Genomic DNA, 27,622 nt, shown 5'->3' with positions numbered 1-27,622 from the left:
AATTGTCAGACTGTCCGAGGTTCAGGGTAACAGATAGGCAGGTCGATCAAGCAGTCCAAGGTCAAGGTTTCCGGGTAGTCAAGACAAGAAGCCAAAGGAGCCAGAGACAGAGTCTTTCCTCTAAAAGAGTCAGATATCCACTGGCAAAGAACCACACATGCTCCAGGTGCTTAAGAAGGCAAGGAGCCGGCCTTCAGCTGTGTCTGATTACGAAGACGCTTCTGATAAAGCCTCCAAGATCTTTGAAGGCCCTCTCTTTCTGCTCGACGCTCATTGAAGGTAGGCACACTGCCCAGATCCTCCTCCATGTCCACAGCCTCGGCACCAGGCAAACTTGACTGCTGAACCTCTGGAAGAGCCATAGGCTCTGCTCCAGCAGAACTAGGGCCAGCCTCTGGCTCCTCCATTACAGGTTCAAGCCCCAGGGGCTCTGGCTCCTCCATTACAGGTTCAGGTCCCAGGAGCTCTAGCTCATCCTCTGAGTCCTCCAAGCCATCCTCCAGGCTGGGCATGACACAGCACTGCAGAGATTGAAGGGCTGTGCAGACTGCCCCTAAGGGGCTCCCTTCAGCCGCCCCTTTTACAACCATGTCAGGGCCGTGGCAACCGCACACTACAGCCCCAATCTGCCCTTTGCAGGCCACAAAGAGGAGCTGAAAAAGTGGACCCTTTTTTGTGCTCTGCAAAGGGAGCAATAGCCACAGTGCTGTGGCTTTATGGTGCTCCTTCAGAGCTGCATCATGCAGACACAGCACCAGAGAAGCCCCATGACACCGCATGTTGTGTGATGCAGCATGTGGCATCACACTGCCCTGGGGGTTGAGCCAGGGCATGTATCATATGGACCCTATGCCCCTACTCTGCCCCCAGCCTGGCCTTTCCTACCTGTGTGCACTACCCCTGAGACACTGAAAATCATTCGCACCTAGAACCTACATATTTACGGTATTCTCATTCCCTTGACCATTTTGCCTACCCCTTTTGTTTGGATTCCTAAACTGTGTTTCTAGATGCTCAACCGAAGTCTTAAGCTACTGCAATGCTAGAAATTTGCCCAGCATCAAGAAAGAGTGTGTCAATATATCTAAACACCTCAACCAAGAAAACACCTCAACCAAGGGAAGGAGTGATGCCCAAAGGAGTGCTTTTGCATTAGAGGGTTTTGTGTGTGTGTGTGTGTGTGTGTGTGTGTGTGGAAAAATTGTGGATGTTGTGGATTTTTTGTGGGGGACAAATTGTCCATGCAAAACCAGACATTTTGTGCAGAAAGCAGTATTTCACACACACACACACACACACACACACACAGAGAGAGAGAGAACACATTGCTTTATGCATAAAAATATTATATTTTGCACAAACAAAACTTTTGGAAAAGTTGCCAATTGCTAAACAAATTTTGGAAAAGTACAAAAACCCGTTACCTTGTTTGGTGGAAGAGTAAACTGTAAAAAATCCTTCATTCTTGTTTGTAAGAAAGAAATAAGGGAAGATCTGTACCCATCCTCAATAGCTGCAAGAAATGTAAAAAAAGTCACCATAAACCAGCACATGAACCTTGTGATATTCCTCTTCTAGCTTGACCATTACCCTGTATCTATAAAGATATTTTAAAATTAGTGATATCATTAAAGGAATGGAATTATCTTTCATTATGTTACATTCATAACACAACTTAATTATACCTTCACTGTTGGCAAAAGTGATTTATTACTAATTATCTGCAGTTAGTTAATCCCAAATTTTAGTCTCCCCTAGCATTAATGCAGGGAAATTACTAGCTTCAGGGGGACAGGAAATGTCTCATTTTCCTTTGATGCTTTGTTAAAACACCATGTACAGTGACAGTTTTGTATAAATAAATAATATTTTTTGAAAAAAGGTCAACTCTGCTGGTATCTGGTGGTTCTCTGGCACAGTGCTGTATGCATTTCTTTGAAAATGAAAGATCAGTATATAATATCTAGTTCTTGAGAATGATAGTCTCTTTGTCAGATAGGTTTTTTAAAAAACAACATCAACAGACGGGTACATTTGATCTATATCTGAGTGTATAATGACAGCCAAGAGTGCCAACACAATCGGTGCACTGCATTATTGAACTCAATGTTTTGTAAAGTGCTTTAGGATACCTTGAGTAAGAAGAGTCATATATCAAAGCAAATCTCATTTGATTCTATATGGTACCAGAGTTGTTGGAATACATATTCAACAAACTAATCTCTCTCTTTCTCTTTCTCCATGGCTTTACCCCAACTGTATTTTGTGTTCAGCGATTTTTGATAGACATTCAATTTTTCCCCTTGCAACTTTGTGATGAAAGGTGGCAAATAACCATTCTGGAGCAACAATATTTGGAAGGACAACCATTCGTTTCACTGTTGCACATTGATGGGAGACCCGGCATAAATAGCTTTGGCCTCAATCCACATTATATATCTTTTTATTGCCCAAGTTGGAGTTACTACCAAAATGTCACTTAAAGCAAAATCTGAAGTACTTTACAGAGCTCTCCTTCAGGCAAAACTAATGCTGTGCTAAAATCTCTCCTGCAGTTACCTGAAAATTTTCTTCTTCCATGAAACAGGTTTCTGTTTTTCAATCCCATTCTCAGTGCATTTTAATATTTCTTTCTTTCTTTCTTTCTTTTCTTTTCTTTTTCTTTTTTTTTTTGAAGGGGGAGAGATGTTTTGAGCTCACATTTTAGTTGTGAAGTCACACAGGTTGTCTCTAGATTCCCCCCTCCATTTTCACATCTTTCTATTCCTCCGCAGCCTCCCTAACTTTCTGTACTTTCTGAAGTAACAACCCAAAGAAAAGGAAATAAAAAAAACCCCACATATATATCTTAGGTGTTTGCAAACTTGCAAAGTAGTTCTTAACCAGCTATTAATTCAGTGGTTATATTCTGTAATTTGTATCTTTCCACAAAAAGGCAGACATCTTTCATGGGAAGATGATGCTGAATGGATGGCTGATCATCACCAATATCTTGTTTGGATGTTACAAGAAGTTACCATCACTCTTTTCTGTCTTTTGGTTTTATTGAACCCCCCCCCCCCCCTTCCTTAACTGTTTCTGATTTTTCTCAGCAAGGAAAAATAAATAGCCCTCCTTTGATAAATGTAGCAAGGAATCCATAACTCAGCCACTGGTTTGTTCAGCGACTGACTACTTAGGTTGAAAAATGCCGTCCTTAAAGCTTTACAGATGATTGAATCATTTGCAAATATCTAATAATGATTCATTTCAACAAGTTTCAACAGGAAAAAAATGTAGGATACTACACTTGGATAGTAAAAATGAAATGCACAAATTTAAGATGGGTGATGGCAATACATGTCAAAGGGATCTAGGAGTCTTGGTGGCCCACAGGCTGAACATGAGTCAGCAATGTGATTCAAAGCGCCATCAATAAGAGTATAATGTGTAGATCAAGGGGAATAATAGTACCACTCTATTCTGCATTGGTCAGAACTCACCTGGGATATTGTGTTCAGTTCTGGTCAACACAGTTCAGAAAAGATGTGAACAAGATAGATTGTGTCCAGAGGAGTATGACCAAAATAGTGAAAGGTATGGAAAGCATGCCCTATGAACAGGGGATTAGGAAGCTATATATGTTTAGCCTGGAGAAGAGAAAGTTTAGAGGTGACATGATAGCCATTTGAAAATATTTGAAGAGATGTCCTCTTGAGAGTTTTCTGCTGCTCCAGAGAATGGATACAAGCTACAGGAAAAGAGATTCTACCTCAACATTAGGAAGAACCTCCTGACAGTGAGACCTATTCAATGGTGGAATACGTCTGCTTACATCCTTAGACAGCTTTAAAAAGACTGTTAAGACGGATCTCTTCCAGCAGGCCTTTCCAGAATAGCCAACCCGGCCTCAGGAAACTCCCATAAAGAGATACTGCTGCTCCCATTGATCACTGTTGTATTGATTATTGTTCTGTTGTTCTGTTGTATTGTCTTGCTGTTTGACCCTTCGGTCAGTTTTAACCTGTATGGTTTTAATTCTTTGTTAGATTTAATACCTTTTTAAGGGGTGGGAGGGTACCAGGGATTTGATATGTTGTATATTTTTAACTTGTTAGCCTTCCCTATTGTTCTCAGAGGGGTGGGATACTAATAATAATAATAATAATAATAATAATTATTATTATTATTATTATTATTATTATTATTATTATTATTATTACTCTGCCTTGGAGTGTGGTGGAATCACCTTCTTTGGAGGTTTTGAAACAGAGGCTGGATTGCCATCTGTTGGGAGTATTTTGATTGTGTCTTCCTGCATGTCAGGGGTTGGACTGGATGGCCTGTGTGGTTTCTTCCAACTCTATGATCCTATTATTTTTTGTTTTTTGTTTTCTTTGCTGTCCACTGTCTCCAGTTCCTCGGTCTGATGGGCATGGGCTGCTTACCTTTAGGGCTTTATTGTTTTTCATTTTATTGGTTACATTTATAACCATTTATACACATTTTTTTCCTCCAAGGAGCTCAAAGTGGTATATGTAACTCTTCCAATTTTCCTTTTACAATGGCCAGAATTCTGTTTGTTTTATTGGCACACAGTTGGTTGTACAATGCCACTATTGTAAAGAAGAGTGGCACAACACAACTATTATGTAACTACGCAAATGTAGATTTACACTATGCATGCACAACATAGAATTTCAAGGTCACCCAGGGAGTTTCTTGACTCAGGCTGCCTCTGCACTGCAGAAATAATGCAGTTTGATACTGCTTTAGCAGCCATGGCTTAGTGCTATGGAATTCTGGGATGTGTCATTTTGTGAGATATTTAGCCTTCTCTACCTGAGAGCTCTGGTGCCACAGCTAACTTGAAATCCCAGGATTCTATATCATTGCACACTTGTTGTTAAAGTGATGTCAAACTGCATTATTTCTGCAGTGCAGATACAGCCTCAGTAGGGATTTGAAGATGGATGTCCTAAGTCCAGCATTCTCACCACTGGCTGACTATACCAGAGTGGTATTGGTACAGATCTTCAGATCCTTTCAGGTTGTTGTTGTTGTTGTTGTTGTTGTTGTTGTCAACTGCCCTGAAGTTGGTCCTGGCTCATGATAACCCTGTGAATGAGGCATCTCTAAGGCTCCCTATCCTACACTTTTCTGCTTAGGTCCTGCAAATTCAGACACTTGGCATTCCTGATTGAGTCTACCCATCTGGTGTGCAGTGTTTTTCTTTCAACCACCCTCTACCTCCCCTAGCATTATTGTCTTTTCTAATGTGTCATGCCTTTTCCTGATGTGGCCAAAGCACAATAAGCTCAGTTTCAGCATCTTGGCTTCTAGGGAGAACTCAATCTCGATCTCATCAAGGACCCATTTCCTTGTCTTTTTGGCTGTCCACATATCCTCAGCACTCTTCTCTTGCACCACATCTCAGAAGAGTTGATTTTCTTTCTGTCGGCTTTCTTCACTGTCCGGCTCTCACATCCATACATGGTGATGGGGAACATAATGGCTCAGACGCTTTGGGTTGTATTGCTATAAATGGGATTTTGATATTGCACACAAAGGGATTTCATTCATATATATATATATATATATTGAGGAGAGAAGAGCCCACTGTTTTTTCACAGTGCCTTTGCCGATCAAGATAATCCAAAGAAGAAGGGGGAAAGTGTATTGGTTATTCAGTCCATGACAAGTCTGGGTTTGAAACAAGACAGGTTGGGAGAGAGCCAGGGCATCTCTGTGCTAGTTGAGGAAAAAGAGAACAGGTAAGCACAGATGGTTGAACAGCTGCCTTCACATTTAGAAAAAAATATCTTCTTTAATCCCTCCAGTTTCCCTGGCATTTTCCTCCCCCCACCCTCCCTTATTTCTCTTTCTTAACATGAAGCAGAAGTGCTGTGGAAAAATCATTCCAGACTCTTATTTAATTCTCATTTCTGCAACATATTAATTCACCTCAGGTTTCACTGTATCATTTGGGCTTCTGCTAAAAGTCTCTCAATATGGAGACAAATAAATCTGAAGGAGCTGAACACAATTTGAAAGCATAATGTGTATATCTATATATCCTGATATAGATATAGCTATCTATATATAGAGACATCTCTCTCTTCTTCAGTTTAAACAAATTTAAGTAGGGAAGGGGTGAACAACTCAAATCACACAAAGGGCTACTTTTGCATTACTAATTGAAGAGAAGAATCAATCATGGAGGGAGAAAATTAGTTTCCAAGTACAGGATCTTCTTTTTAACCCATTAGCTGTTCACACCTCTTCTTCTGTCTACACCCCACGGTCTCGCTTCATATTCCAAGTCTCCACACCCATCAGTCTTTCAGTTCATCCTCCTTTTCTCTTTGTGCCCAATAATACATGCTTTCTTCACTCTCTCTCCTTCTCTGCACTCTATCTCCTGGTTTTCCTCTCTTTTTTATATCCTTTCCTCATCCATATACAGCCCTTCCTTCCTTCCCTCCTTCCTTCCTTCCTTCCTTCCTTCCTTCCTTCCTTTATTTCTTTCCTGCACAACAGTTCTCTCTTCTCTTTGTGCACCATTCCAAGTCTTTTGGAAAAACCTTTCCCAAAGTTCAGAAAGCTAAATTTATTGGATTAAGGGCATGTCTACATGGGCTATTTGCTGTGGCTTTCCCCTACTCTTGTGTCACCCTGTCCAGATGATGCAGGGCCAAAGGCTTGATCCAACTGTGAACTGTTTACATGTAGGAAGGGCAGTCTTGCAGTCTGTGGTAAACTGAATTTAAAAGACTCACCATTTGCTCTTGGTCCCTTACTCCAAATAAAGTTTTTGTGGCATTCATGACACCTCTTGTGTTCTGTATGAAAATCCAGGTTCTCAGGGGCTTCTTCCACCATGTTTAGGCTTTACAGCTTCATGGAAGTTGACACCAATGAACAAACTGGTATTAGTCCCAGCTTGAGTAGACTTAGGAGTTTATCACACAAAGGAGATTGGGAGTTTATCCCGTGAATAGCCTGGAAAAATCACATAATTAACACTTAACGATTTCACACGATGTCACACAAAACCTGCCATTAAAGTGGTCACAAAGAAGCATTAATGCACATATTTTTACTTTCGGGATTTCAGTGACAATGCATTTCTGATATCATTTTATTTGCACATTTGCATGTGATAATCATTTGCGAATTACTTGCCATTTCCGCATCATTTGTGGGATGTTTAAATGCACTTTAATTTCACTTTAATGCCAAAATCAGCCCCAGTGTGATAAACCTCTTGCTGAGTGAATATGATTTATCTTTGTGTCAACTCACTATTCAATTATAGTTTCAGTGGGTCTATTCTAGTAGATCCAGCATGCTTTAGTTTGAGTACTGGTCTAGAATTTCAGAAGACTACAAGCCCAACAAGTGACCTTGGGTAAGCTTCATTCTCTCAGCCACAGAGGAAGACAATGGCAAACCTCTGAATACATTTTTCTAAGAAAACCCTAGGATAGGTTCACCTATATCAAAGTTAACGTGAAGTCACGTAATACAACGAGGGCTAATGCAGTGTAGTAATTTGAGTATTGGACTATGACCCTGGAGACTAGGGTTCAAATGCCCTCATGGCCATCGAAACATTGGATGTCTTTGGGCAAGTCACACTCTCTCAGCCTCAGAGGGGGCAAAGGCAAACCCTCTCTAAACAAATCTTGCAAAGAAAACTCTGTGATAGGTTCACCCAATAGTCACCATAAGTTGGAAACAACTTGAAGGCACAGCACAAAAACAACAACTCTAGTTGGCACTAATCAATGGGATTTCAGGAAGCACACACACGGGATGCAATATACAAAGTAATTCATGAATTATATGCACATAGCACTGTGGAAATGTGCTGCAGACACTCAATTTCAGAAAGAGCTCCATGGTATCTGAGTGGCAGCATGCAAAGGGTCTCTCATTCAGTTTCTGACATTTCCAAAAATAATGCCTGAAACACACCATTGCAGTCAATAAAAACAGGAGTGCACTAGAGAGATCAGTGGTCTGACCTTGGCCTAAGTAGCTTCTGATATTTCAAAGGTGGTAAAAAGGACATGCAATTTTTTGTGGTCTTTATATTAAGATTATGATTTTTGCACTCCAACCACATTGTTTATTGTACAACACTTCCAAGCTAATCAAACTTTTAGTAGACTGCTTTGGGCTTTGAATATAAAGGGGAAAAACTGAGCTTGCTTTGACAATAGCAATGAATTGTGTGGAGTGGAAATAAAATCTTTATCCAGTTACGTTTGCATTTCTCAACAGCTTAGCATTCACACTCTTCCCTCTCCTTGTCCTTTCTCCACTGCCTTTGCATGCTAGAGTTTAATATCCAACTCTACAGGACAAGACGTTTTAGACCAGGTCTATGAAGACCTCTTTTCCTGAGAAGATCTCTGTCATTGTACCAGCCCTACTCACATCACTGAGAGCAATGTCAGAGCCCTCCAGATAATACTCTTATTACATGTGTCATTAGAGGATTTTTTTGCCGATGCTGCTTTAACGCTGCACACATTTTAAGTAGGTTATTCCATCACTTTGCCATTTTGATTATGACAATATCCTGACACCATCTTGAAATGGATTTTTGGGAAGAAAGGCTAACTGTCCAAAGAGGTCCATGCTCATGCTAATTAAAATTGGCTTAGGTGGTACAACCTTCATAATTCTGACGATGACTATGAAGGATGTGCATGTTGAAAGCCCTTTTTGCTCATTAGTGCTGTTTCTGTCAGACGCTGCTACCTGCTCTTTCCTTAATGAATGCTAAGCCATCTCTTTAGAAGATCGTGATGCTGCCTTGAACTGAGGGAACTGTCTTATTTCCTCCCAAGTTGGTTGAGAGTAAAATCAGGGAGTCACCTCTTTGACATTTCCCAACCTCTGTACTTATTTATCTCTTGGAGACCCTGTGCTCCAGAGATATCACTGTCTTAATTAAGAAGAAGGATGTGACCATGGTAAATTGACTGATTTCATTGATTAAGGACTAGCTGTACAAGTAACATTGATTTTAACAGTGGGTCTACATAAATGTAATTGTTCGAACATGGGGCTGCATAATTATGGTGATGTACGAGAATAGTTGATTTGTCCTTTTCAACCTTCACTAACATCCTTGTGCATGGTAATGTACTCGTTCAATTAGCAAAAAAACCTTAAATGTTACAAAATGCCTTTTGTGAAGGCACATGGTAATCATTACCATCTAATTTAATCTAACGGCATCAGACAACTTACATCTCTTTATCCCCCCCTCCCCACATTATCTATTCTCATGTTCTTTGGGGTGTAAGTAGTCTGTCAGTAATAAAGGCACAGGGATTCGCAGATCTGCAGCTTAAGGTGTGAGACATTGTTTAAAATAAGACAGTTTTTGAATGCTAGTCTGCTACCATTTTTTAAAAAATCTATATATGCTCCAGTGAGGAAGCACCAATGTCTACAAAAGGGACCCTGGCTTGGATAGAGAGCATTGCCACACACAGCTGTTGCTTCATTCATAGTGAAGTAAAGGGATTGGTTCAACACTATGTTTTTGTTTTCCACATGGTTACCAAATTGGGCATAAAATTGTCACTTGATCTGTGTTGAGACTGAGAGGATAAAATGGTTCCCATCAACTCTGTCTAATGTTGATTGTGTTTGAGCAACAGAGAGGGATGCCACCAAACAGTGCAATGAAGGCTAGAGAAACTCAATGGGCATATAATGCCATGGTGAGTGATTACAGAACATTTTGGTGATGAAAATCTGGGATGCCATATGCTGCCTGAAGGATTATGTAAAAAAAAAAAACCCTAATAATCATATTATATCATATGATATATTACAATTCTCCCGCCATATCAGCAGGCTAGCCATCCATGGATCTGAGTGCCCATGGATCAGCCCACTACATTATTTTCAATTATGCCATGTGTGTGGCAATGTCACCATTGAAAATAACATGGTGGGGTGATCCATGGACACTCAAGTTCGTGGATGCACATTGCTGCCCATTGACTAGAATCAGAGAGTTGGAAGAGACCGCAAGGGCCATCCAGTCCATCCCCATTCTGTCATGCAGGAAATCTAAATCAAAGTATCCCCAACAGATGGCCATCCAACCTCTGTTTAAAGACCTCCAAGGAAGGAGACTCCACTACACTCAGAGGGAGTTTGTTCCACTGTTGAACAGCCCTTACTGTCAGGAAGTCCTTCCTAATGTTGAAGTGGACTACAATGGGGCTTGGGCATGCACAATTTTCCTCACCTCCAAGATGGCCCAGAACCAAATTCCCATGGATGTGAAGGGTGTTCTATAGTATAGTATAGTATAGTATAGTATAGTATAGTATAGTATAGTTATATTATATTATTATGTTAATGTTTGATTCATATTTATATTCCACCTTTCTCCTCATGCAGGGCCCAAGGCTTTCTTAAGTTCTGCTTAATTTTGATATAACAACACTGACTGCTGGAGAAGGAGACTATAGTTAGAGAGGGGGCTAACTAGCAGTACCATCAAGTAGATTTAGGCAGAGAAGTAAATGGAAACCGTCCCCTTTCCCAGAACTAATCAGAAAGACAAATGAATTGAAATTTCCCTTTCAGACACATGATTCAAAGTAAAGCACTTTTAAGTCATGCTGATGCCAAGGTGAGTCAGGTGAGTAGTCAAGACAAGTTAAAGGACCCCTTGAAATCAGCTGAAGTTTAAAATGTTTTAGTCTGCCTGGATTGCACCTTAAGTGTTTGCAGTTGAGATCTGCACACATGCCAGGCTGATGTATGAAGCCCCCCCCCCCCCCTCTCCTGTCAGGTTCCTACCTTACACTAGGCATCCACACAGATTTCATAGCTGCCTCTACATTCAGGAACAATTTAGCTGTTTGAACTGAATGCTGCTAAAAACATGACAACAACAGAATTCAGATGCTGTCACTTAGAGTCCAATCCATCAAGGATGTTTGTTTGGGCATTTGTGATGCTGTGGGTACATTGGTGGATCTTATGGTTTGTTTCATTTTGACAGTGGTAGAGTTGGAAAGAAATGGTCCAGGAATACAATCCCACTGTAACACAGTCATTCTTCATGTTATTAACTTATCCTGAGATCCACATATGGAATGATAGTCAAATCTACACTCTTCTGAGTAAGAAGGCCAATTTTGAGTTTTGTCAAAGAGCAGGCTCAGTGCAAGAATGAATGGGAAATATCAACCTTTCCCATTCTAACATATTAAGATTCTATATTAGCTCTCTGCAACATATACATCTGTCAAAGTAGCAAGGTAAGGCTTTGTCATACAGGAAGGCCAAAGATAAATTGTCTGCCACAGCTCTGAACATGAGATCATGCAATATGCTGAAGGGCTGGCAGTCCCATAGTTCCTTCTGAAACAGCTCCATCACAAAGGTAGACATCTTTCATCCCTGTGATCCCACAACAGGCCCCACCAGCACACTTTCAGACAAAATTCAGCCAATCTGACCAGGTGTCTAAATCTAGTTGCCTCTTTTGGTTTATTGAGACTATGTTTGAATGATTTTGATACTTTAAGTAAGTTTGGGAAGATGAGGAGATTCGAGGGTGTTTTGATGCATAACGTTGGTGGTATTTTTGGAAAATATATGTGCAGTTTTCATTTTTTTTAAAAATTTCATCAGAAAGCTAGTTTATTGGGGACAAGGTGATAAGGGATGCAAAGAAGAGGTTGGAAGTGACATGCAGCCTATGAGCTATAGTTAACTCTTCAATCATTATTTATCTCTTGGCTTCAATCATTAAACTAATTAAAGGCAGGAGATCATGGGACAACATCTTCCACCATCTACCATGCCACAATATAGCATGATAGTGGCAGGAGAGAGATGAGGGAGAAGACACATTTTCTCCTTTTTCATATACTTCCACAGCTGCTCCTACAAGTTTCTTGGCTTCAGCATCAGAGAAGTGTGTGTGTTTATGAGGTTTACACTAGGGCTTTTGCAGGAGGAGAGGTCTAGTAAAGAGCAATCACTCATCTCTGCATTAACCTGCCTAAAAATAAATATAAAATGACAGTTAAATACTATATTCTTTTCCACCTCCACATGTTTGGTATACTTGCTTTCTACTGCTTGCTGGTTATGAGAGTTCAACTTCATGTGTGCATCTTTATGATAGTTTCATTAGTTTTCATTTTCCTTGAACACTGTTGATATAACTGTTTAAAGTGTCCTCACATTTTCCTGAAATATATTGAGCTAAGACAAAAAGTCCATACGGTCCAATTGCTATCACTCCTGAAGAGCTTTGATCTCCTGGGATCTCTTCCAGTTTTTCAGGCCCACATTCTTTAGTTAGAAACACTGAATTGAACCTGGGTTCTCATCCATGCAAAGCATGTAGTCAAAACTTTGTAATCACATCAAGTATTATTGTTGTCAGTACAAACACACACACACACACACACACACACACACACACACTTACACTGATGGAATGAAAACCAATTTTCAAAATGGGTCACTTAAAACTGGTGCAAACTCCTGCAAGGATAACTCCACAATTGATTTTTCTCCCAGTTTGTACCGATTTGCCATAATACAGAAAGGAATCCATTTTAAACTAATCCCCCATTTAAACTACATTCTGAACTTCAGTAGCTCCCAGGGGGATGGCTAATGATTGCAAAAGGTTTGGATGGATTTAGACTTTTCTTTACTGTTTATCCATCAGGGAGCAAGCTAGTGAATTGCCCCCAAAATTTATGGCATTGGTTAGGAAGCCAGTATGTTCTGAATGCCGCTTCTCAGTTTGATTGAAGTGGTGTCCCTGCTACATAGTTCAATGGTCTCTTGAAAGAACACTCTTCAAGACATGGTGCTAGAGCTCTCCTAGTGCTTGTTTACAAGATCAAGATTTAGAGGTTGTTATCCCAGAGATTTTATCCACAAAGGTAGCAGCCCCTGCCTCTTTTTTATGCTTCAAACATTGTTAACCATTTTTCTACCAAACAAAAGCTTCTAAGGACATTTCTATATGACCAATGAACTTTACCCACTGGAGAGAATGAACTTGTAATTAGAGTTGAGCCAAAATTGTTCAGAAGACATCCTCCCCCCAAAATAAAATATCTCTGACTTTCTTTCCCCATGTCCAGAAAAAAAAAAAAACACTCTGAGAAATTCTTTTTGGTGCGGAGGGAGCCCATGTGGTTTGGCTGCTGTGGGCTCCCTCAGGAGCTAAAATGGACAGCTCCAGACTGCCCTTTTGGGGTGGTCTGTCGAGCCCCTTTGACATAAATTTAACTGTCATAACTCCATCCTATGGAATCCTGGGATTTGTAGTTTGTTGGGGCACCAGAGCTCCTTGGCAGAGAAGACTAAATATCCCACAAAACTACAAATCCCAGAATTCCATAGCATTGAGCCATAGCACTTAAAGCGTTGTCAAACTACATTATCTCTGCTGTTCAGAGGCAGCCAAGGAGGAATGATCGCAGTAGTTTATTATTTATTTATTTATTTAAGAATATTCCTCCACAGCATTCCTTTCGTAGTTGAAGATTTCAACATGTTGGAGCGGGATTATTTTGCAGAGAAAAATGTATGAGGTTTTGTGCAATCTCTCCCCTCAACCTCGTTCGGAAAATTGATTTCTTGCATTTAGGAAACTGTGTTTTCTGCACAAGAAACACATTTTTTTGTGTCTTCGGAGTTTTTCACACAGCTAAAAAATCTGACTTACCTTTCCAGGTTTGAATCCTCTTCCGGGATGCAGCTGGCTATTATTGTTTGCATTTTGCCGCTGATACTGCCTCCTGCCTAAAATCCACCCGAAACCTGACTAGAATCCAAGCTCAGCTGGTCAATTTGCAAAGCCAGGAAGCTCCCGACTGCACATTGGACAGCTGAGCTCAGCTTCTAGGCAGGTTCTAGGCAGGTTTTAGGTGGGAGGCAGCATCGGTGGCAAAATGCAAATGATAATACCCAGTTGCATCCCAGAAGAAGATTCAAACAAGGCAAGGTAAGTCACATTTTTTTAGCTGTGCAAAAAATCTCCCTAGTTTGAGAGAAAAAGTATAAAGTAAGTTAATAATAATTATAATTTTCTGCACAGAAAATAGGGTGGGTTATTTTGTGCAAAAATCCCACATAATAATTCTTCCAAAACAGTTCAGGGAGAAAATTATGCAAAATTCTCACTACTCTATTCTGCTGTTCCTGATGTTGGAAAGTCTGTTTTTCATCTTGGGAATTAATAAATATAAATATTCTTTCCAAATATTGACCAAGTCAATACAACTGCTATTTCTCTCACTTCTGGTATAGAGAAGGAAGGAAGGAAGGAAACTGTTGCAAAATTTCTGTTCTCTCTGGAGAAATTTGATAAATTTCTTTCCCCAATTATTCTGCCCACACCTACAATGGTAATTTCTTCAAAGGCCATTTGTGCATGGCTTTATTTACGATGATGCAGTTTGACATCATTTTAACTGCCATAGCTTCATCCTATGAAATCCTAGGATGTGTAGTTTGTTGGGGCATCAGAGCTCCCTAACAGAGAAGGCTAAATATCTCACAAAATTACAAATCCCAGAATTCTTGGATTTTTTGCACCATGCATTATCTTTCAGTCTGTGATCCTTTGTAATTCTTTGTTACAGATTATTAGCAGTACAGACCTAGGTTATCTTCACAAGTCACTCCATTACTTGCTGGGTGTATCCATCTTTTCTTTGCTGACATTGTACTGATTGCTGCTGTTGCCTCTCTACACCGTTATAGCTTGGTCACATCTGGGGAGAGAAGTGGCAGTGCAGCAAGTAGAGCAATGAGACAACAATTTCTTCTGCTTCTCATTTGGCCATTTTCTTGCCCATCTCCTTGGCATCCTCTTCAATCAGACTCTTCCATCTGAGTTGAACAGGTAAGAAGGTAAAAAATATTGAGAAAGAATAATAGCAAGAGACAAGTGACTCTTTTAATGAGCAAGGACCTTGTTTTCTGCTATTCCGGTAGATAGGATTTGAAGAAATGGATTCACATTTCAAGAAAAGAATTTCTGACTAAACTATTCAAAGAATGTCCTGATGGTAAGAGCTTTTCAACAGTTAAATAACCTACTTAAGAAGGTTGTAGACTCTCCCTCACTGGTGTATTTTAAGCAGAAATTAGATGACTACCTCTCAGAGATGCTATTCTGGCCAGTGTAGATGAGCTCTGAGTCCAGGGGGAAGCAAGGTAGAATGACATCTGACAAATTTACACTGGGTTATTAGGGAACATTTGGCCCAGTACAGACTGCTGGAAAGTGGCAGTCTGAGACCGATTTTAGGGCTTGGGAGTGTGGAGCGACCGCATGCTCCTGAGCCCCACCATGCACTGGCAGCACCATTATGACTCAGCCCCATCCACATGGGAGCCACTATGATGACACAAGCATGGTGCAGCGTCTAAACGTTGCTGTGGCCACACTGCTTGCTGCAGTCTCCAACAGGAGTAAAAACAGGCCGCCCTTTTAGGATGATCTGTTGAGCCCCATTGATTTATTTATTTGATTTCATGCTGCCTTTCTCCCAAAAGGAGACCCAAGGTGGCTCACAAATAAAAATTCTAACAAATATATATAAATCCAATCCGCTGAAAAAAGATTTTATTACAAAAGCTAAATATAGTAAAGAAGCATTATGTGGTTAGAAAAGAAGTTTAGAAAGTAAAGGTCCTAGTTTACCAGACACTTACTGTATATGTAGAGTACGTATATATATATATATATATATATATATATGGAAATGGATAAAGAGAAAGGAAGCAATAACATTGTAAATATGTACAAATGAAAAGTATGATAATTTTTTATTTGTGATAAAATCAATACAAATATAGAAAAAAACAATTAAACAATTAAAACATCAGCTAAAAACAATATAAAATTACACAGTACCCACCTTATGTATGCTGCATGTATTGTTCTCAGTGCAGGTGCTTTACTGTGATGACAAAATGATCTCAGTGATCTCTTATTACTGCACTGAACATAAAATCATATACACTTCTAGACATTGTTGTTGTTGTTACTGTGTCCCTACAGGTCATTTCCAACCTATGGTGACCCTAAGGAAACCCTATCCTAGGGTTTTCCTGGCAAGGTTTGTTCAAAGGAGGTTTTGCAATTGTCTTTCTCTGAGTCTGAGAGCATGTGACTTTCCCAAGGGCATCCAGTAAGTTTTATGACTGAGCAGGGAATCAAATCCTGGTCTTCAGAGTTGTTGTCCAGTGCTCAGACCATTATGTCATGCTTGCTCTTCAAGACATACTTCTGACAATACACTTATTTGTGAAATGTCCCAATTTGAATATCCCAGGCTATGCAAGTGAGACTCTCTCTCTCTCTCTCTCTCTCTTTCTCCCTCACTCCCACCCCATATCTGTGTGTCAGACAGTCATAAGAGTGCTGTCTATCCAATTTTGATCCAGCCATCTTCTTCCACCAGATAGGAAGGGCAGTTTGCTCTTTTTGCTAAAAGTACTGTAGACACTGTATTTCCTTTGTTAGATATACCTAGCAAGGTGACTTTAACAGCCTCCCATCGACTTGCTGAATCCTGTGTTAAAGAATTGCCATCCATTTGCCATTGTCTGATGAAGAAGGAGCTGACTCAGCATGTGGAGGCCCTGTGTATTTATTGACTTTCTTATGTGGCAGGAGTGGGTACACACATCCTCAGCACTGTACTTATACTAGGCAAGACCTTGGCATTAACCTCCACCAGTGTTAATCAATGAACTCTTTCTAAACATATGAGAGCTTTGACATTTCAGCCCAGTTGAGAATGCTAGCATATTACACACTCTTTTAGGTTGACCAACGGGCAGTGTATCTCATTTAAATATAGTGTGGTTCTCTCTCTCTTTTTAAGGTCTTGAAGGCAATTTTTCCCCTGCTTTATTGATAATGCTTTACCAATAATGTTGGGTAAAGTGGAAGGCAGTACGAAAAGACCAATCCATCAATTGCAGATGGATTGATACAGTCCAGGAAACCACAGAGCTGAGTCTGCAGGACATGAGCAGGGCTGTTGCTGACTGGGGTTCATGAACATCTCTCATTGATAAAGTCACCATAAATTAAGTAAAAACAAACAACTTTCAGGATGTACTAAAGGAAAACAGAGGTAGAAGATGGTTTTCATGCCTAGCATGTTAGATTCCTAGATACAGCTGTTGGTAACTATGAAAAATAGGATGTTGAACTAGATAGGCTTTTGGTCTGATCCATTAGACTTATGTTACATTGACTCTATCATCATAGCAGGTTATGAAGCTGTTACTTTTCTTCTGCATTTTGGAAAAATGATGATTTCTCCTTTTGCCACGTGGAGGGCTAAGATACAGGTAGAACTGTTGCCATCTAACTATGTGCTGATGTAACAGAAATTTCAGGAAACTTAAATTTCTAGGATTTGCAGAACAATAGAATTGGCAAGAGGACCTAGTAATTGAAAATCCATAAGTTTATTTCCAATTGTCGACAAAGGAAAACAATGAACTCAGTGGAATTCAAGTTCCAAAAGCTGAGACCCCGAACAAGACAAAATGGCTCTTTTTATATTATTCAAGACAAAGAAGCTTCTTCTATACACCTGATTGGCTAATTACAATTTAAACATACAGAATTCTTACAATCAGAACAGAAATACATGCATACATTAAAACTGCATCATCACTCCTTACCCCCTCCTGTCGGAATTCAGTGGCTTTCCTCCTAACCTTGCTTCTGAATGTCCTTATCTCAGTAGTTTATGTTATGTCTTTTTACTGGTGCCAGCTTCCATCCAGGTCAAGATGCACTCCTTATTCCTTTGCTCTAGTTTTTCCTAAACTCCAAGCCTTTATTTCAAAAACCATCTCTCTGGCTGACAAAGGTGACTCCATCTTTCTATAGCTTTTTTATTTCAACAAGGAATATTTCCACCACACTGAAAATGTAGAATTTGTAACAAAGTAGGACTCCCTGGCATGGTACATACCACCAATAAGTGGCGTACTAGTACCAATTCTAGGGTTAGGGACTGTGTGGCAACTGCACGGTCCCTAACCCTAACATGTACTGGTGGTGTAACAATGGTGGTGCCCCGTGTACAGGGGTGCTGCCATTGTTACATAAGCACCACATTATTCACAGTGACATCACTCGGCAGTGCCATCTCATTGGAATGTTAGGTGATTCTCCCAACTGATCCAATTTTACCTCCATGGCCATCATACCTTCCTCTATACCCTCTTTTCCACTTTCAATGTGCTGATGGTGAAAAAATATTCATGGAATCAAAATAAAGTAGATTTGTTAGGAGAAAAATGAAAATCCTGTGGATCTTCTATTGTGGCCGACAATGAATCACTTCACATTCCACAAAAACTACTACTATAAATGTCCTCAAAATTTCTGATACACTAGAAATGGCTTTGGAAAAGAAAAGTCAATCACAATCTTTAAATATCTTAAGTGAATGTCATGTAGAAAATGGAGTGTGCTTGTTTTCTGCTGCTTTGGAGACTAGAACACAAACCAATGGATTCAAATTATAAGAAAAATGATTCGATTGCTTTGGAGGGTGAGAGACGTACCATCGTCGGAGTATTTAAGAAGAGGTTGGACTGGCATCATTTAAGAGTGCTGTAATTGTGTATTCCAGCATGGGAAGGGTGTGAATTAGATGGCCCTTGTGATTCCTTCAACTCTAACATTCAATGAGTCTTTGATTCTGAGCCATTTAAAGGTGGAATAGAAACAGTGATAGGGCAAATCATTCTTAATCTGGAAAAATATGGATGAAGCCAATGACAAAATAGGGTTGCAAAATTATTCCTGGACTATAGGAAGGGAATAGAGAAAACATTTTCCCTTCCTCTACTACAGTGGGCCCTTATTTTACATGGGGGATCCATTCCAGACCCCCCCCTCCCGCATAAAGCAAAGTGTGCGTATGCTCAAGCCCCATTATATCCAATAGGGCTTGCACTCGCCCTTAGGCCGCGCACACACCCTGCAGCCGCACACGCGTTTTGCGAGCCCTATTGGATATAATGGGGCTTGTGGTTGCCGCACGGCCATGCACACGTGCAGCACATTCTCCCCTTTCCCAGGTGGCTTCAGCGTAAGCTGAAAACTGCCTATAACGAGCCTGCGTATGGCGTGGGCTCACTGTAGTATGTTGGTTGATAGTACATATAATTGTAGATGAAAAGAAAACTACATCATTCGCACAGCAATTTCTGGAATTCAGTAGCTCCTATGTGGTCAGAGGCAGTATGCCACTGACTAATGTTTGTTGGAGAAAAAACATCTTCCACAGGTCCTGCTTGTAGGTTTCCCATAGCCAGCTGATTAGCTATAGTAGGAAATATAATTCTGGAGTAGATGAAACTTTGGTATGATCTACCAGGTTTAGGTTTCTTGTTATATTCTTATTGTTTGATACTTTACTTTCTTTGCATCTCCTCTTTGCAGGTGGCATGTTTTAAGAATGACTAGCATGATGTATGACTGTGGAGGCCAGGGTTCAAATCCCTGCTTGCCCATGGAAACCTACTGTTGACTTTGGGTGAGTCACATACTCTCAGCCCCAGAAATCTCCATGTTTATGGCTTTAGGATTGCCATAAGTCATTTATGACTTGAAGGCATACAAAAACAACAACATGGAAGAATGACTGTGGAATCTAGAAACACACACACCAGCTATAATTTCAAGTGTAACCACACTGCTTATAGTGTTTTAGGATGATGCTAATACTTTTTGAGGTATGATGTTTCTCTCAGGGCTGGCACAGGAAATTTGGTTGCCTGAGACAAAGGTGGAAATAGAACATACAACAGTGAGGAGGGAAGATAGAGTGGGGAGAAAGAAAAGATATGTGGTGCTCTAGGCCAGTTGTGCATTTTTGGCTTCTGGGGCAGAAAATATCAAAAAGTTTGCTCTCCGAAAATATAACAACTCAGTGCCCTTTTATTCGAATCCAGATCAATTACTTAAAATTGGTACCTCACAGTGCTCTGGTCCTTTCCCCCATAATCTCTTCAAAGACTTGGAGAGACACAAGACCACAAACAAGCAGGAAAACAACTAGTTTTCTGAATCTTCTGCCACTGTTTAGATTCAGGTCACTGGATTCAGGTCATTCATGGTGAATATCTGGCTAACGTCTAATTTAGATCTTACTATGAAAAAAAGGGGGGGGGGCAAGTGAGTTGCCTTTATGTATATTCCTTTGTGCCTATGTGGATGGCTACAGGTGCTCCAGATTGGCCACAAATCAGATGTGATTAATATAGGCAGAAGATGGGATGAAGATAAAGCACACAGGAATTCCTCTGCTTACATGTGCAGAACACTGATTATAAATTGGATGAGCTTCTATTGCCATGGCAGGATAACCCTGAACTTCATTGTGTCTAATCAGAAATGTTATGCTCAAAATCCTGGGAGAATGAATATAGATTTAAAAGAAGTTGGCCTTCAATGCAATTGGAGGTCAAGAAATGTATCAACTACATGCATATATGAAAATGTTGGGAACAATGGAATATGTGGAGGATGGATCCTTGGCAGGCCATGAGTGCTTGATGCAATTTTTTAGCTTTTGTGAGTAACATACTTGTATGTGTTCTCAGGATGGATATTTTTCTTTGTATGCTTGGTTCTGTTTGACTGTAGTGGGTTATATACTCCCCTTGAAGACAGGGCTGCAAGAAATATTTGCTTATTTTACTCTTTAATAATATAAAACCCACACCAGTCCCAAATAGCACCCTGGTACCCATCAAAAGTTGAATTTTGAGGCATACTTTTCAGCTGTTATTTGCCTGAAAACCCCTAAAGTGCACAAAAACACACCTCACACAGCCCAACACTCCCAAACCTTCATTTGAGCTGTATACCCAAATGACATTGAATCACTTCCAGCTGCCATTTGTCTAGTATTTTGTTGGAAACAGAGATGTTTTTGTGTGATGTTGGGAAGTTGTGAAAATTGGCTTGAAGCATAGTTGCATAATTGCCCATCCTTGCTTTAATGGGAGCCTACAGAATTAAAACTTTAGGAAATATCTTCTAAGTACAGAGGTTGTGATCACTGATGATCTGCCAAGCACAATCCTCCTTGAACATGTCTTCAAAACCATGCAATGCAATCCTTTACAAAGAATTAAGTCCCAGTTAGTTCAATGGAACTTAATCTGTGTTAGGAATACAACACTATGCAGATTTGTCTGAGTTTAAGCCCCATTGAATATAGGCATTGTTACGTCTGAATAAACTTATACAGGACTGGAGCCTTGAGACCTAAAACATTTAAGAAAAGGAAGTCAGAATGTATCTCATACTGGAGACAAAATTTTGCAGTTGTGTGTGATTACAGAATGCACCTGATGCTGAAGTCTGCCATCCTTTTCATTGGCATTTAACCTCTGATTGCCTAAAATCATACGCCGCATTCTGAACAGTAGATATCACCAAATGTATCTATTTGCTGTCCATGTCAATTTCATATATTTATCTCATATTTTTATTCCATTTCCACACTGTACTTTTTGTAACCACCCCCCCCCCCCAAAAAAAAAAACACCCCTCTGAAATCATCTCTTTAAATCCCATCTTGGGAGAAAGGCAGGATATAACACCAATAATAAATGAGTAAATACTATAATATATATTCAAATATGCATTCTCTCAAAATACAAAGATGATGCATTGTTTGCTCTCTCTATATATAGCCAAAGATTGCATCACAACATTCTGAAGAATGCAAAAACCAGAGGATAGGTAGCTACCAATCTGCATATCAGCCTGAGGATCAAATTGGGTCAATTCTTCTAAAAATCCATAAAAATTAAAATTCTCAATCATACCAGCTCAGGTCTTATGGCCAGCTGGAGAGGAGATAACAAAGAGGGTTTAACTTGTGCAACAATGACTGCAACTGTGTTGCACTGTGGTGAATTATTTCTGAGTAGAAGAATCTTACCTTATCTTCACATTACTGAAGCCCTTTCTACCTCAAATCATCATCATCATCATCATCATCATCATCATCATCATCATCATCACCACCACCATAATAATCTATCTTAGTTCTGGGGTTGGTTTACAGCCTCACATCCCATTTTGTGGGAGCTGATATTTTGGGTGTTGATATCTGTGTATCCAAAGCCCTCTGTTCTACAGACAAGATGATCTCATGTTGTATACATCTTTTAGTCCTCTGAATACTGCAGGAAGATTCAGGTTTCTGCAAGGACTTCAGCCATGGACCATTATCCCTACACTCAGATAGGGATATAAGTTGAGTCTCCTTTATCCAGGATTCTGCAATCCAAAATGTTGTAAAAAAAACCCAAAACTTTTTAAAAGAGTGGCTCAGATAGTGACACCTTTGCTTTCTGATTGTTTAGTGTACACAAACTTCATTTCACACACAACATTCTTTAAAATATTGCATAAAATTACTTTCAGGTTATGTGTACAAGGTATATATGGAGCATAAATAAGTTTCATGTTTAGACTTGGGTCCCATCTCCAAGATATCTCATTATGTAGTATATATATGTAATTACAGGTATTTCAAAATCTGAAAAAATCCAAAATACAGATCCCTTCTGATACCAAACATTTGGGATAAGGGATACTCAACCTATATTATAACAAACCTGAAAGCTTAGGTTGCTTTTCTAAGGAATATGGAATTGCAGTTTTAGTTGCTCTGGGTTTTCTCCCTCATTTTCCCCTTTATCTTTATTTATAGATTGGAGTGGTAGATTAAATGGATGGATGAATGGATGGATGGATGGACAGACAGTTAGATAGTCTACAATTCAAACTATGAAAACACTTGAGAATGAAACCAAAGTAATCTAGTGACTTAAACAGAAAAGTACACGACTAGACTGAATATAAAATCTGTGAAATTTTCTCCCTTTTTTGATTGGGATACTTTATACAAACCAATTTAAACTGTTAGGGAGGAAATGTAAACATTGATTTTGAGGTCATTTGGTTCTTTTGAAAAATCAATAAATGATTACCAACATTTTGAAAATGTTAGACTTAAGTATCAACTTGTGTAATTTCAACTTGTATTCAGCATTGAACCAACAAGCTTTAGGTAAGTGATGACTTACAATTCAGCAATTTAGTCAGTGGATCTGCTCAATGTTGGATTAACAACTAGATCTGAATTTATCAGATCACGTTTTGAGAAATATGATACTTGCCTTAATATTGGCAGCCCATTTTTGGATAATTAATTTCATTCTGATTTGTATATCTGCCCCATGATCCAAGATGCAGGGAGTATTGCAACTCATCCCTACATTCGCCACATGGCCTCACTGCTCTTTTTATTCCATTCTTATTACTAGTTGTATTTTTATGGTTTAATTTTGTTCTGTACTTTAAATCTAGTTTTTCAGTAAGTGACTAATAATAATATTACATCCAAAGATCAATGTGTCTGGTTTTTCCCTTGTTCTTTAGATGCTCACACTCTGTTGACCTGCTTTATTTCAGGTGGATATCTGGGAAGATATTTAAAAAGAAACCAACATCACACAAACAATGGAAAGGGGCATCTTTTTAAAGGTAACCCTATGCAGAGCAGTTTCTGCACAGCTGATACCTAAAAAGCTGTCAAATACCACTGTTAACTATAGTAATTTATTCTATAATTTAATGTAGCCCTGACCCCTGTCACAAGTTAATACACCATGAAGAATAGTGTGCAAAAACAGCTTATTAATGAATTGGAGAAATAATGTGACATTGTTTTTGCCATGTTCTTGTGAAATATCTTAATACTGGAGTTAGCAGAGCCGAGACAATTTTTACAATGTAATTATGTCTTGTCCATATCTTACTAACTTGTGCTGTGATTAAGAGACTTTTTAATTATGCCATCCGGAGACAGTAGTTTCATGGGGTGCCAGCACAGGGGCAGGGTGCGATGAATAACACTGGATGTGATCACTGCAGCATTAAGTTGCATTTTTATAATAATTTTTAAATCACAGTAATGATGAAAAGATAGGTTATGGTAACTTTCCCTAGCCCTTTGTCTTCCATTCTTCAGAGTTCAGCTTTCATTATTTCTTAGCACTAGCCATGTCATCTAGGATTGATAGGAGTTGTATTCAAGCAAGATTTTCATACCAGCACTTACCGTGGGGTAAGCATTGGTAAAACGCCAGTAAAATGTCAGGGAAGCATATGAAATCCTGGCACACTTCTCAAATGGTAGGGAATTGTCCTCTCACCTCTAGTGTCCTTGGATCATTTGTGGAGCAGCAATTTCCTATGAATGGAAACTTTTCTCCCCTGATGTTTTACCAGCGTTTTACCAGCGCTTACCCCACGGTAAGTGCTGGTATGAAAATCTTCCAAAAGTGAGAAAGGCATCGACTTTTGGAGAGTGGTTTAATAGGTCAATATTGCTGTATATATTCATGTATAAGCCTAGAAATTTTAGTGAAAACAAAAATGACCCTGAAAAGCTTGGTTTATTTATCCACAGACCAGAAAAAGTACTGTACTTTAACTCTTACCAAAAAAGGAACCATCACCTTCTCTAAATAGAATGGTGAGTGATGGGAGAATAGTCCATTTCAAGAGCACTTAAAAGAAGCACTAATTCTTGGCACTACTTCTCATCTTTTTGAATGCCTGGGTGGGAAAATGGCAGTGGTGGCAGCTCTTTGGCTCTTCCCTTCAAAGGAGCACCAAGAAAAATCAGACTTTGGAGGATCTGAAAAAGAATTTTGTGCATATTTGTCAGCTTTATGAGTTAAAATCAGGCAAAGTTATCACATTAAAGTTAAAGGCTATAATTAATGCTAACCATGTCATCATTTTCTTTGCTTTGTCTTTTCATTCTTTTTGGTATGTGTGCATTTTCCTAGCCCTGCCTGCACCTGGTTCCCTACCCGACACATTGCCTAACCACATTTATAGGAGTTCTTTCCTCATCCATCCAGCCTTTAAGGTAAGCACAAAAGTTATGCTTCCCAGAATTTTGTAAGTTCTTTGGCACCATTTTCCTTTGCTTCATCCAGTTTTACACTTAACTTACCCATGGGTCATATTAAAATTCATCATTTTGGCCCCCAAATATTCCCTCAATTTATATATGAGGTCAGCTTATAGTCCAGTATATATTTTAGATCTTCTTTCTCCTCTGCTCTACCCTTTCATTGACCATCTGTATGAAATATTATCAATGTGGCGCACTGGTCTGAACATTGGCCTAGGAGGACTCTGGGGGACTCCAGGCCACTGGGTGACCTTGGGAAGTCACACTCTCTCGGCTTCAGAGGAAGGCAGTGGCATAACGTCTCTTAACCAATCTTGCCAAGAAAACCTCTGGATAAGATTTCCTTAGGATCACCATAAAACAGAAATGACTTGGAGGCAAACAACAACAAAGTGCTCACTAGCAAATGATGTTCCAGGTAACTGAGATGCTAGATTTAGTAAGTGAGATGCTAAAAATGGCTAGAAGGACTACTGGAGCATGTTATGAATATATGAATCTCCCCTCTACCTGAGCCTGATTTCTATTGCTAGCCCAAACAATCCCATTGAATCAAGGGGATTTACCTATCTGTTGAATTGTCATGCAACAATTGATTCAATGGGACCATTCTAGTTAGAACTGTGTCATCATCACAAGGGTTTTGTGGTAAAAAGAATTCAGGAATAGTTAATTATTGTCTTCTTCGACACAGTACTACCAAAAATTAGTTAAAGTGTCACTGTTGTCTCTGATAGATCTTCCACATGTGTCTGACACATGTGCTATTCCTCAGGAAAAGCCTATCTGACTTGGAAGACTCTATCAATAGCAATAGTAACAAGCACTGGAGTTGAAATATGTTGCCTTTCCCTGTTATAGCTGTTTAATTTCTCATGAGGTAGCATTAAAATTATCACATTTAGTTCAATTGAAAGATATTGGGGTTCATACTAGGGTTTGGATTTTTCTAAGAACTATAACTCTCAGACAGCCATTTTTCTATGAAAGATAGTGCTTATTTATGATATTCCAAGTCCACAAATAGGCATTGCATGAATAAAACCTGAAGCTATAATTTTGTTTTCGCATGGTCTTTATTACTGTTCTTGATTGTTTCAGCTTCAAGGGAGATGTTCCATCTTGATTTTACATGGGATGTGCTGTTCTCATTGTAAGAAGATATTCTGCTGCTTCAAGCAAGCTTCAGAATCTCTCCATAATGTAGAATTAACTGGTGTGCACCTTAAATAAAACCCCATGCCTGCATTCTGAAATAAAATAAAATAAATGGAATCATGACTATACTTCTTTAAAAGTACTGTCTGCACAGGCTAAATAAAATATCCTCTCTCCATTCCCATGGCAGTGAGTCCGGATGATGCATGGCCCAATCCTGGTTCTGGTGTGAACTGTCGGGATGACATCTGGCCCATTCAGCACTGACCCCATTAGAAACCCCCACCTTAAACATTTGAGCTTCAAAGGGGTGGTGGTGGTGACAGTGGATGGTGACACAGCAGGTCCCTAGGTAACAGGGAGACATTGGAGCAGCTCTGGGACCAGAATACTCTGATCAGAATACTATTCTGGCCTGTGCAGATCCATCTTTCTAGGGTAGATTCCACACAATATTTTCCTATCTTGCAAATATAAGCCAAGATTCTACATCAAGTAAACCTGCACATGCAACTGCATATGTCCTCCTCCACCCTGGCAGACGTCAAGCCCTGGAAGAGGCTGTTGTCACTTCCAGGTGATGAAGAAGTAGCTGGCCTCTGCTCAGAGGGGAAGGAAACAAAAGTTTGCTCACAGATGGAGTGCATCCTGCTTTTTCTTCTCCTAATAGGCCAGACCAGCCATATCTTCATTTTCTGAATTGCTTCTCCCGTCTCTCCTTTTCCATTGGTAAGCAGTAGCAGCATCAGCAGCCCCTTCTGGGGCTTGGTCACTGCCTTGTTGGGCACAAAATTTTGAAAAGTGCACAATAGAATAGTTCTCTGCACATTGTCAAAAAAGAGACATGCATATAGGTAAGCCACACTTCAGTACATGTATGTCATGAATAGGAAGCTGTCCATTAATTCCCCTGCCCCCTTCTAACCATAAACCCATGCCAAGACACTTCAAACTTATTTGAAATATGATACTGAAGAAGAGTTCTACAGATGCTAAAAAGACAAAATGAATGGTCATAAGGCAAACCAACACTGAGCTGTAAGTCAAGATAGCTAAATTGAAGCATTTATACTTTAATATCATAAGATGACATGACTCACTGAAAACATGATAACAGCAATAGCAACAGCAGCTACATTTCTATACCACTTCATACTGAAGTAAGGAGTCTCTAAGCTGTTTACAACATGTAAGTTAATTGCCTCCAACAAGGTAGGTGCTCATTTTAGCAACCTTGGAAGGTTGTCAGACTGAATTGACCCTGGCCCCCCTGGCTGGAATCGATCTCACAACCTTGTGGCTGTGAGTAAGTGACTGCAGTACTGGCATTTAACCACTGAGCCAAAGTGGAAGGCAGAAGGAAAAGAGGGAAACTGAATTACAGGTGGATTGATTCACTC

General features: G+C 39.7%; 1 long non-coding RNA gene across 3 annotated transcripts; it reads left to right on the top strand.

Annotated features, from left to right (window-relative positions):
- The first annotated feature begins 154 nt into the window (after positions 1-154).
- Positions 155-26,300, top strand: LOC149311684 (uncharacterized). Of its 3 annotated transcripts, none has more exons than XR_016281388.1 (4): positions 155-279; positions 23,549-23,620; positions 24,934-25,016; positions 26,166-26,300. It is a non-coding gene; the product is annotated as an uncharacterized LOC149311684 (long non-coding RNA). The 3 variants fall into 3 exon arrangements; XR_016281389.1 differs by lacking the exon at positions 155-279 and adding an exon at positions 14,776-14,908; XR_016281387.1 differs by lacking the exon at positions 155-279 and adding an exon at positions 19,500-19,586.
- Positions 26,301-27,622: the final 1,322 nt, after the last annotated feature.

This window comes from Sceloporus occidentalis, unplaced genomic scaffold (assembly GCF_023333645.1).
Source record: "Sceloporus occidentalis isolate IW3139 unplaced genomic scaffold, rSceOcc1.0.p SCAF_5, whole genome shotgun sequence".
NCBI classification, from domain to species: domain Eukaryota; kingdom Metazoa; phylum Chordata; class Lepidosauria; order Squamata; family Phrynosomatidae; genus Sceloporus; species Sceloporus occidentalis.
The sequence above is the reverse complement of the archived record's forward strand: the minus strand, read 5'-3'. Positions and strand labels throughout refer to the sequence as shown.